We start from the raw sequence: 10,000 nt of genomic DNA, 5'->3' as shown, positions 1-10,000 counted from the left end.
ATTGTTGTAGTTATTCAGTTTTTTCTTTGTATTCTCGATTTTCCTGATTAGAGATTTGCCATTAACCGGGTGAATTGAAACTAAGTCTCTATATTCTTCCATTTTTTCCCGTTTTTTCCAATATTTTTGTCCATTTTTTCCTTTTTTTTTTTTTTTTTTAGCTACTTAACGCCTGCTGGGGTATTACGTGCCTTACCACCTTCTCTTCTCTTCTCTTCAAAAGCACTTAAGCCCCAGTCACACTAAGCTTACGACCTGTTTCCGACCACCTTCTACCGAAAATCAAGCGATCGATCGGCAACCTTATAAAAAGTAGAGAAACGGGCAAACAGTCTTTAAAGGCTAAAAGGAGTGAGTAATGAGAAACAGAAAGAAAAAAAAAAAAAACGGGGGTGGATATAAAAATGGCGATACGAAAAGGGAGAGGCTGGTAGACACCAGCGACTTCCAAAGGCTACCTGCAACTGGTCGGCGACCACCTGCAGGTCGCCGGTGGTCAGAAACAGGTCGTAAGCTTAGTGTTGTGACTGGGGCCTTGAATTACTCTTGGTATATTTTTCGTTCTTTTCTATAGGGAGCTGCCCACTGTGGGTACTTTATCTATTTTTTCATCTACCTTTTTATACATTTCTATTTTTTATTTGTTTTTCTGTTTATTTTCATTTATCATCTATGAATTTATTAATCTACTTATTCATTTGTTAGCTTTTTCGCCGTTCTTTGAAATATGCAGACATAAGTGGTGAGGAGTTTACACCAAGAAACACCGAGTTCTTGCGGCCGAAGCCGTCATCTTTGCCCTTCCAAGCGTCTTAAGGCCTGTCTACACGAGCGGGCCCTGATCGGCGGGTTTGCCCGTTAACGGGCAAATTCTCGCGGGCATGCCCGTGTATGTTGTCCACACGACCTTAGTGTAGAACAGCTGGGACTGCCCGTCGATGTTTCCATTAGCGTTTGGAGTGCTGTACGAGAACCATGGTGCCTAGCATTGTCAAGAAAAAGATTTTGTGCTCTATCCTGGGCTGCCATCGTTAAATGTTCACTGTGCTACTATGCCGTGGAATGTGGGATGAAGGCCCGCTGTGGGTTCACGATATTATCTTGCGTCTGGCAGGGTAGAAACTCCAGCTACCGGGCACCAGCTCAAGGATTTCGCTCGGCGGCCTTTCGGGCAATTTGATCGTTTGCCCGTCAAATATGCCCGTTAACGGGCAAGCCCGCCGATCAGGCCCGCTCGTGTAGACAGGCCTTTAGGGATTGTTGGGCCAGGGAAATAATAGTCACTGCTGGGAATCGGAGAGGAATGCGGGATTCGAACCCTCGACTAAATGAATACAAGACCAGGACATTTCCGATCCCACAACCGATACACAGTACAACAAAGAAAAACAACGACAATAAGAATGACAACAACAACAACGACAACAAAGACAAGAACACCAACAACAGTGACGTTGGCGTTGACGACGACGACGACGATGATGATGATGATGATGACGTCATTTTTGCCGAGGTTGACCTTGCTGGAGAGTTTCACGACAAAGAAACTCCAACTCGCCCTCAGGTCTGCAAAAACCCCGACTCTGCCCTCCAAAACCTGTTCCAGGCGAGAAAGACCAAAAGCGACACAGGACAAGAAGCTTCTCCAGTGGGAAGAAGCCCTGTTGCCCTCCACTCCCTCCACCGGCCTCTTTCACCTCCACTCCCCTCCAAAGACTCCTCTTATCCCAAATCCTTCCAAAGACTTTTCATAGAGGAGTAGAAGTGCTCAAACCTCCTGTGATCTGATTGGCTGAGAGACAGGAGCCCGAGGAGGAGTAGCCTGGGGGTGACTGGCCACTTCGAGAGAAGACAGGATCTCGAACTCAGATTCTCGAACTGAAGATGCAGAACGATCTGTGAAGTCTTCTGGCGTTTGTCAACTGTGTTCCTCCCTTTTTTGTTGGGGGGGTGGGTGGAGAGGAGCAACGAAACTAGTTTGAGACTTGTTGATGTGATTATTAAAAACCCTTCCATCTTCCCTTGTCTGTGGCAACGGAACGTGATGCAGATAGTCAGCATCAATGTTATAAAGTCCTGTGGTTCTCACTCTTGTTCCATGACCCTAAAAGAGGGCAGGGGGAGAGGGTGGAGGGACTATAGTGTCCCAAATGAAGTCCTAAAACTAGTGGTTAGTGAATACCTAACGATACTATTCAGTGTTGGAACGTTAACCAGGAGGCAAAGGAACAGCAGCACATAAGCGTATGGTGTACGGTGAGGTAAACATTGAAAACAGTTGGTGTGTTTATTTCCTGAAACCCTCAGGGATTACATGCGAAAAAAGTGTTGTTTTTGTTTCGTATGCATCCTCTGAGAAATCCCGGTAAGGACGAAAAGTTCGGAATTTGAAAACCTCAACTGGTTACTGCGCCGACTTCGCCACCGCCCTGACACGCGTGGGATACGTGGCAGCAATGTCCAGGAGCTTTGGCCACAAGCTGAAAGGAAATATGAGAACTGTTCATGAATCCCTTTGGGGGATGGGTTGGGAGCGAAAATCTTCAGTGGGAGCACAGACCGAAAAGTGGGAGTGAGTGTCCATAACGATTCAATTCAGTGTTAGTGGTCTTCTTCCGGGAAGCTAAGCAATAGGAACCCATAAGCTCGGGGGTACAGGCTAAGAACCTTCTCTCTCCTATAGTAACCTCCTTCCTCCCGGTAGTCGTCTTTGACGTGTAGTGGCACCAGTCTTATGTATTTTTATTACAGAACCAAAATGTGTATTGGTTTGTTCCACAACCAGCCAGGAAGGTTATTGAGTTAAGCGTTTTCCTGGCTCGCTGAAACCCGCTTCACACTGGGCTCTTTGTCGTCGACTGTTGCGAATTTGAACAACTAGAAGAAGACTTCGCTTGCAGTGTTCTAGACTTCCCTAAAATACTAGTATTTCAACAATATTTCTAGCATTTGTATGTGTGTAACTTCTCTTAGATCGCCGTTCAGTTTCTCAGTACCATAGGACACGAAAAGACAACTTGACGTCTGAAAATTCGAAAAAAATGAAAGATCAAAACCGAAGTCGTTTCCACGTAAACGAACTCAGGACAGTTGAAAAGAACTGGTCCAGTATGAAGTGGCCTTCACGAAGGGTGAAGTCTTAAACCCCCTCCACCCTCCCCCACTCCCCCTTCGCTCTGGAGGACGACTTCGTTCCGAGATGGAGTTCGTAAATCAAAGCCGAGGAGGAGGAGGAGGGAGACGAGGGGAGGGGGTGGGGAACAACGAAGGAAGGGGCCCACGGTGGAGAGAGAGAGAGAGAGGGAGAGAGAGAGAGAGAGAGAGAGAGAGAGAGAGAGAGAGAGAGAGAGAGAGAGAGAGAGAGAGAGAGAGAGAGAGAGAGAGAGAGAGAGAGAGAGAGAGAGAGAGAGAGAGAGAGAGAGAGGAAAAAGTTGAAAGAGGAGTGTCTTGTCAGCGATAACCAGCGCTTCTAGAATCAGAGACGATCTGGTACCGAAGACTCCGTCAAGGAGATCGACTGAATCTGGGCAGAGGAACAGAGGGACAGTGCAAGAATATGGGTAATGAGCATTCCTTTTCGAATGGAGATAAATCTCCACTCATGAAAGAATACTGCGTGACTCTGGTCCATGGGGATTTCACCGAAGTCCGCAAGACATCAACTCCGTGAGATATGAAGTCAGTACTCTATTTGGAGAGTTGGTGGAGTAGGAGGAAGGGGAACGAAAGGAGGGGAGGGGGAGTAACGTAATCACGAGAAATGGGAGAGGAGGGAGGGGGAGAGTGTTACAGAGAGACAAAGAGGGAAACTGAGGGAGGGAGAGAGAGAGAGAGAGAGAGAGAGAGAGAGAGAGAAGGAAAGAGAGCTGGGTGGTGGGGAGAGGAGGAGGAAGAGGAGGAGGAGGAAGAGGAAGAGGAGGGGGAGGAGGAGGAGGAGGAGGAAGAGGAAGAGGAGGGGGAGGAGGAGGAGGAGGAGGAGGAGGAGTGAGAAAACAATAACCAGAAAACGAGCGAATTGCAGAGAGGTGACGTATACGATCTTTCCTTTACATACTAGTCACACTTGCTTCGAAACGATAGAATGGGATTATCTTGGCGTTGGTACCCAGTCGAACGCCTTTGGTGCGGAAGAGGGACCGTATCGCCTCCTGATCTGGGGAATGCAGTCCTGAGTGACGTGGTTCCCAGGGGGCGTGGGCTTCATAACAAGGGGAGATAGAGAAGAGATAGCCCATTTCCCCTCTGAGGCCCTGGCTAATAGCCCAACTGATGGGCTAGATAAGCCTGTGTTTCTTTTGGCTCGTACTGGGTAGGGTTTTATTTCTGTACAAGGTGTCCCAAAAAAATTATTCATTCTTTGAAACGCTTCTAAACAATGTCAAATCCATTGGTCTACGTTATCATCAGCTGTACGAGGAAAATAGGGGTCATTAGTTTGAGCATTTGCGAACACGCAAGGGGGACTAGACTGGACTAGACTGGGGGAGGGGTGGCTAAACTTTTATTTAGTTTCAAACTAATGACCCCTATTTTCTAGACAGATTTTTCCTGAAGATGTGACTCTGTAGACGAAACGATGAGTAATTTTCTTTAGTTTCTAACTGATGACCACGATTTTCTAGACAGATTTTTCCTGAAGATGTCTCTATGTAGACGAAACGATGAGTAATATATTAAATGGATGTTTTTTGGTAAACACGTCTTTGCTGACTCCCCCGAAGGACCGGACACTTATCAGAAACCTAGGAAATACTAATAAGAAAATTATCAATTGCCTGAATGCGGTCGATTTCAATAATACTTGTATGCAAGAGAATCTGCTTCCATATTTTTTCGAATGTATATATATAATACATATATATATATATATATGTATATATATATATATACATATATATATACATACATACATACATATACCAAAGGCTTTTTCCCCTTACACGGGGGTAGCCAAAAAGAAAAAGGCATAGAAACCACTTCCATCCGTTCCATCCCCTACATATTCCACTCCTCTCCACCCTCCTCACCCCCTCTCACCTTGGCACCTCAAGGATGACGGATCATCCCTGTATTCTGTCTACTGCCCTGGGTCAGAAGCAGTGTCACAAGACACAGAAAATTCACAGCAAGGCCGCTTCATAAATTCGGCGACCCCCCTCCGTCCCCTCATGCAGAAAAGGAGAAGACGGGGAGAAATCCCTTCGGACTGCGTCAAATCATTTCTCATACATACTTCCTCACCCCCCATCCCCCACCAACTCCCCCTCATGCATCACAACATCATCTATACACAACCGCTCTCCATTCACCCCACTAGTGATCAAATCGCTAAGTAGCGGCTCGTATTCAGTGCTGCCACAGTCTTGTCCGCAGCACATGGGAATTGCAGACTGAGTCGGCTGCGACAGATTTTGTCCTTTGCTTCCGACATCAATTGAATGAAGGTTCGTGAAAACGAGGATGAGTGTGCATATATGTATATATATGTATATGTGTACAATAAAACCCACAATCGGAGAAATGATATCAGAAGTACAGGAGATCTGTATATTTCGACTACTATCTGTAGTCCTCTTCAGCAGAATGAAGAGGACTACAGATAGTAGTCGAAATATACGGATCTCCTGTACTTCTGATATTATTTCTCCGATAGTGGGTTTAAAGTGTATATTTACAAATGTGTTATAACATTACATTTTCCCATGTATATGTATATATATATATATATATATATATATATATATATATATGTATAGATATATATATATATATATGTATAGATATATATATATATATATGTATAGATATATATATGGATAGATATATATGTATATATATATGTATAGATATATGTATATATATATGTATAGATATATATGTATATATATATGTATAGATATATATGTATATATATATATATGTATAGATATATATGTATATATATATAATTATATATATATATATATATAATGTATATATATATATATATATATAATGTATATAAATATGTATATATATAATGTATATATATAATGTATATATATATGTATATATATATATATATATTATATATAATGTATATATATATGTATATATATATATATATAATATATATATATATAATGTATATTATATGTATATATATGTACATATATGTATATATATATGTATATATATGTATATATATGTATATATATATATATATGTATATATATATATATATATATATATATATATATAATATATATATACGAGTATATAGATACATAGGTAGATATATACATACATATACCAAAGGCTTTTTCCCCCTTACACGGGGGTTAGCCATAGGTAGATTGATAGACATATTAGAAGGAAGGTGATTTTACTCAGCTGAGGGACGGGCCCTGATGGAAGATGACGAGGGCTGCTTTTTACATCCAGAAGGTAAACCGAAAAGTTGATAAGATAGTCTCGTTTTTTTCTAGAAAAGATCAGTTAAGTCGTGCAGACAGATGTAGATAAGAGTGTCGGGCGTCTTACAGGGACTTACCAGATTAAGATAAGACTGAAAAACGAATCTGACTAGGTCCCACGTTATCAGTGACTATCATACGATATTAGGCCACGGAGCACCACAAGCCCACCCAAAACATAGATAAATGTATAAATAGATGAATAGATAGATAAATTAATGAAAAAATAGATAAATGAATATATTGTTGTCATGGACAATCTCTTTTTTGAGCTGTTAAAGAAAAGGATAGTGGGCAAACGTATAGGGGCGAAATATATTTCTTACAAACATAATTTTGACAAATCATATTCATCATAAACTGTGCGCTTCGTTCATGGTGTGACATACGTGATTTACTATTATCTAATCTGCCAAATCTTTACTGCTTCTCTCTCTCTCTTGTTTCCTATCTATATACTATTTGAAATTATTATCATAATCTTTTATATTCTTATAACAGCGACTACCTATACCTCATCCCATCTGTCTCACCTGTGACGTCAAGTCGTGGCAAAGTGGGGGAGAAAATCTTTGTTGCAAAGTGTCATGGAATTGAATCAAATCGTTCTTATAATCCTAAGAAGTGGTACACATTGTATTATGCAGCTTTCTTTACTATATACAGAACACGCGCACACAAAAACACATAGATGGGAAATAAGAGAGAGAGAGAGAGAGAGAGAGAGAGAGAGAGAGAGAGAGAGAGAGAGAGAGAGAGAGACGCACACTACCCTGAGAGAATTCCTTAGCGAACACAGACTATAGGCGAGAGCTCATATATTTTTCGAAATATATTTTCTGAGAATAAGATTTATGATCAGTTAAGAAATGTCTGCTTATATAGATAAGTTGGCAACTCAATTTTTTGAATATATTTTCTGATAATACGATTTTTGATAAATTAAAAAATTCGTACATCAATCTCTAGTTCGTTTCCAAATTTGATGAAAGACCTGTGGACCACCAAGGAAGTCATCGTGGACCACCAGAGGTCCATAGTGAACCACTAGTTGTGGACCATCTCACTATATGGTGGTGGAACGTCTTCTTCAACTGGAGTATTGATTCTATAAAACACTATAAATATAATATAACGTGAACCTGTGAAGCACTATATCTCTTCACTGTTTTGTAAACCTACGTAGGCACTTATTCTTTTTTCTCTTTTCTTTGATCTTTCTTACTATCATTATTATTATTATTCTTTATTCATTTGTTTTTTTCGTAAGTAAGGAGTACCGCTTGCTACTAACTAGCTGCTAGATTACTAGATCGGACAACTAATTAGTTGATTATGAACTGTTAGCTTTAACCATCTAGTTTCACCTTGAGGCAACTTTTCTGTTGGACTGTTTTTTTTTTTTTTTTTTTTTTTTTTTTTTTTTTTTTTTGTCAGGTAGTTTTTGAGTGTTTTCCTACCCAGCACCATTAATAATATGGTTCAGAGTCTGAGTTACTTCATTCAGTGGAGCAGCCCTTCGCTCTCTGTCTTTACACAAGCAAACCCAATTATGGAATTCCTTTGCCTCCGCTCACATTGGTCGCGACTAATTGTTTGTAAACAAACAATTGCATCATCGATAGACGCCACTCCTCATTGTTTATATAACATGATGCGACATGACGTCAGAGGCGACAAAGAGGGTAGGCGGTACATCCTGTCCACATCTTCGTTTTCGTTTTTCAAAGAGATAAGTGAATAGATACATGAATGAATAGATAGATGAATAGATAAAACAAAAAATAAAGAAAGATAGAAAAAGATGAAAACATAATTTAGAAACATGTTTTGATCTAATTTCAAAAATCGCTACCGTAAGCATTTATTGAGAGAGACAAAGGCAGACGCCGGCACAAAAAACGATCGTATCTCTTCTTAGCATAAGGCTCATATCAGCTTCCCGCTATGTTGTGAGGTACACTGTTCCGCATTTTTCGTCAAAGCATTCGGTTCACAGAACGTCTTTGGTCATGTAATGAGTAAACCGTTCTCATGGCAAACAAGATCTTCATTGACATCGTGGTTATCGTTCCCTGTTGTCGTTGTCAAATTGATGGCATTGTAATTGGAATCAAACAATGACACCCCTCCGCCCTTCCCAAGCAAGCGGCCGTATATAAACAATTGGAAACGATTGAACCTCCCAGCCCCTTTCCTCAATTCTCTTCTGAATCTGTACCTAAAAGTAATCAAACTCCATATACATTCATGGCTTTCTTTGTTGTAGTCTTAAATGTGCGACTACAACATTGATGGAAAATGATAACCTGTGGTCTCTTGAAAGCTGTTTTTAATTAGAGTTTTTAGGTCAAGACTTCCGAAAGGAAAGCTCGCTGGCTGAATAGGTTAGGGCGTCGTTACTTTCGGCGAAGGTCGAGGGGATTGTGGTTCGAATCCCGCCACCGGCGAAGTTGAACCAAGGGCATGATTCATTAAATTTCATGCTACAAAGTCCTCTGTGAGGGGGCACCATCCTAGCCTTCTGATAAGAGGGAGTTTGTGACGTTAAACCATATATTATCACTTTCGAAAGGCCTACCGAAAGCGACTGACAAGCAATGCATCACATGCTGACAGTGCGTCATATGCTGACAGCGCGCCATCTCAGAAGCCATACATACATTAGCTATTACAATTACAGATATTAATATATTTGTACATATATATTCTATAGCACCTTATTCTATTTAAACTACATGTAAAATGGATTTGATATATACTCGTGTGTATGTATGAATGTGAATGACGTGTGAATGTTCTAAATACAGAGTTAAGTAAATATAAAAGTTATAGTGATCAAGAAGGCTGTTTATAGAAATTTGTATGGTGGCAAGACACATATGTGTGTGTGTACGTATGTTTGTCTGAATGTGTGCGTATGTTTTGAAAGAGCAGTAGCATCCCTAAGTACAGGACATCTCCTGACTGACACAGGGTGAACTTACGACAGGAAACGACATCCCCCCACTGCATTGGTAAATGTATGACACTCATCACAATACCAATATACTGCTACGCTACCCTATCTACATAGTATTTTGTAATAACTACATATCCTGCCATCCTTCCACAACTTCATAAAAGAATAAAAGAAGAGAAAGACCAATCAACGAATAAATTAGTAAACAAATAAATGAATAAGCAAATAAGGGTCAATAGTAGAATTCTTAACCCCCCACCCCCTACGTGTACACACTTATCAATAAAGGACCAAAGTGCTCCGTCGTCGCTGTGCGCTGTCACTCAGGTCATGATAACGTTTATTCATAGCTCAATTTACAGTTTGAGAGCATCAATGGCTAAGTTAGGTTAGGTTAGGGTAGGTTACTATCACCACCATTGATGCTCCCAGACTGTAAATTTAGGGGGGAAAAATGCCATGACCTGAGTGACGGCGCAGAGCAACGGCGGAGCACTTCGGACCTTTATTGATCAGTGTGTGTGTGGGGGGGGGGGTTCTACAATTACTCTGCAAACAAATAGATAAAAATATAGATAAAAAC

General features: G+C 40.8%; 1 protein-coding gene across 1 annotated transcript in view; it reads right to left on the bottom strand.

Moving 5' to 3' along the window:
• LOC143036291 (uncharacterized) overlaps nt 1–10,000 on the bottom strand; it is a 151,213-nt gene that overhangs the window by 12,475 nt on the left and 128,738 nt on the right. The gene's annotated exons all lie outside the window — the stretch shown is intronic.

Source organism: Oratosquilla oratoria, chromosome 20 (genome assembly GCF_046742065.1).
Source record: "Oratosquilla oratoria isolate Oo_2021 chromosome 20, ASM4674206v1, whole genome shotgun sequence".
Taxonomy (NCBI): Eukaryota; Metazoa; Arthropoda; class Malacostraca; order Stomatopoda; family Squillidae; genus Oratosquilla; species Oratosquilla oratoria.
This window is presented reverse-complemented; position numbering and strand designations above follow the sequence as displayed.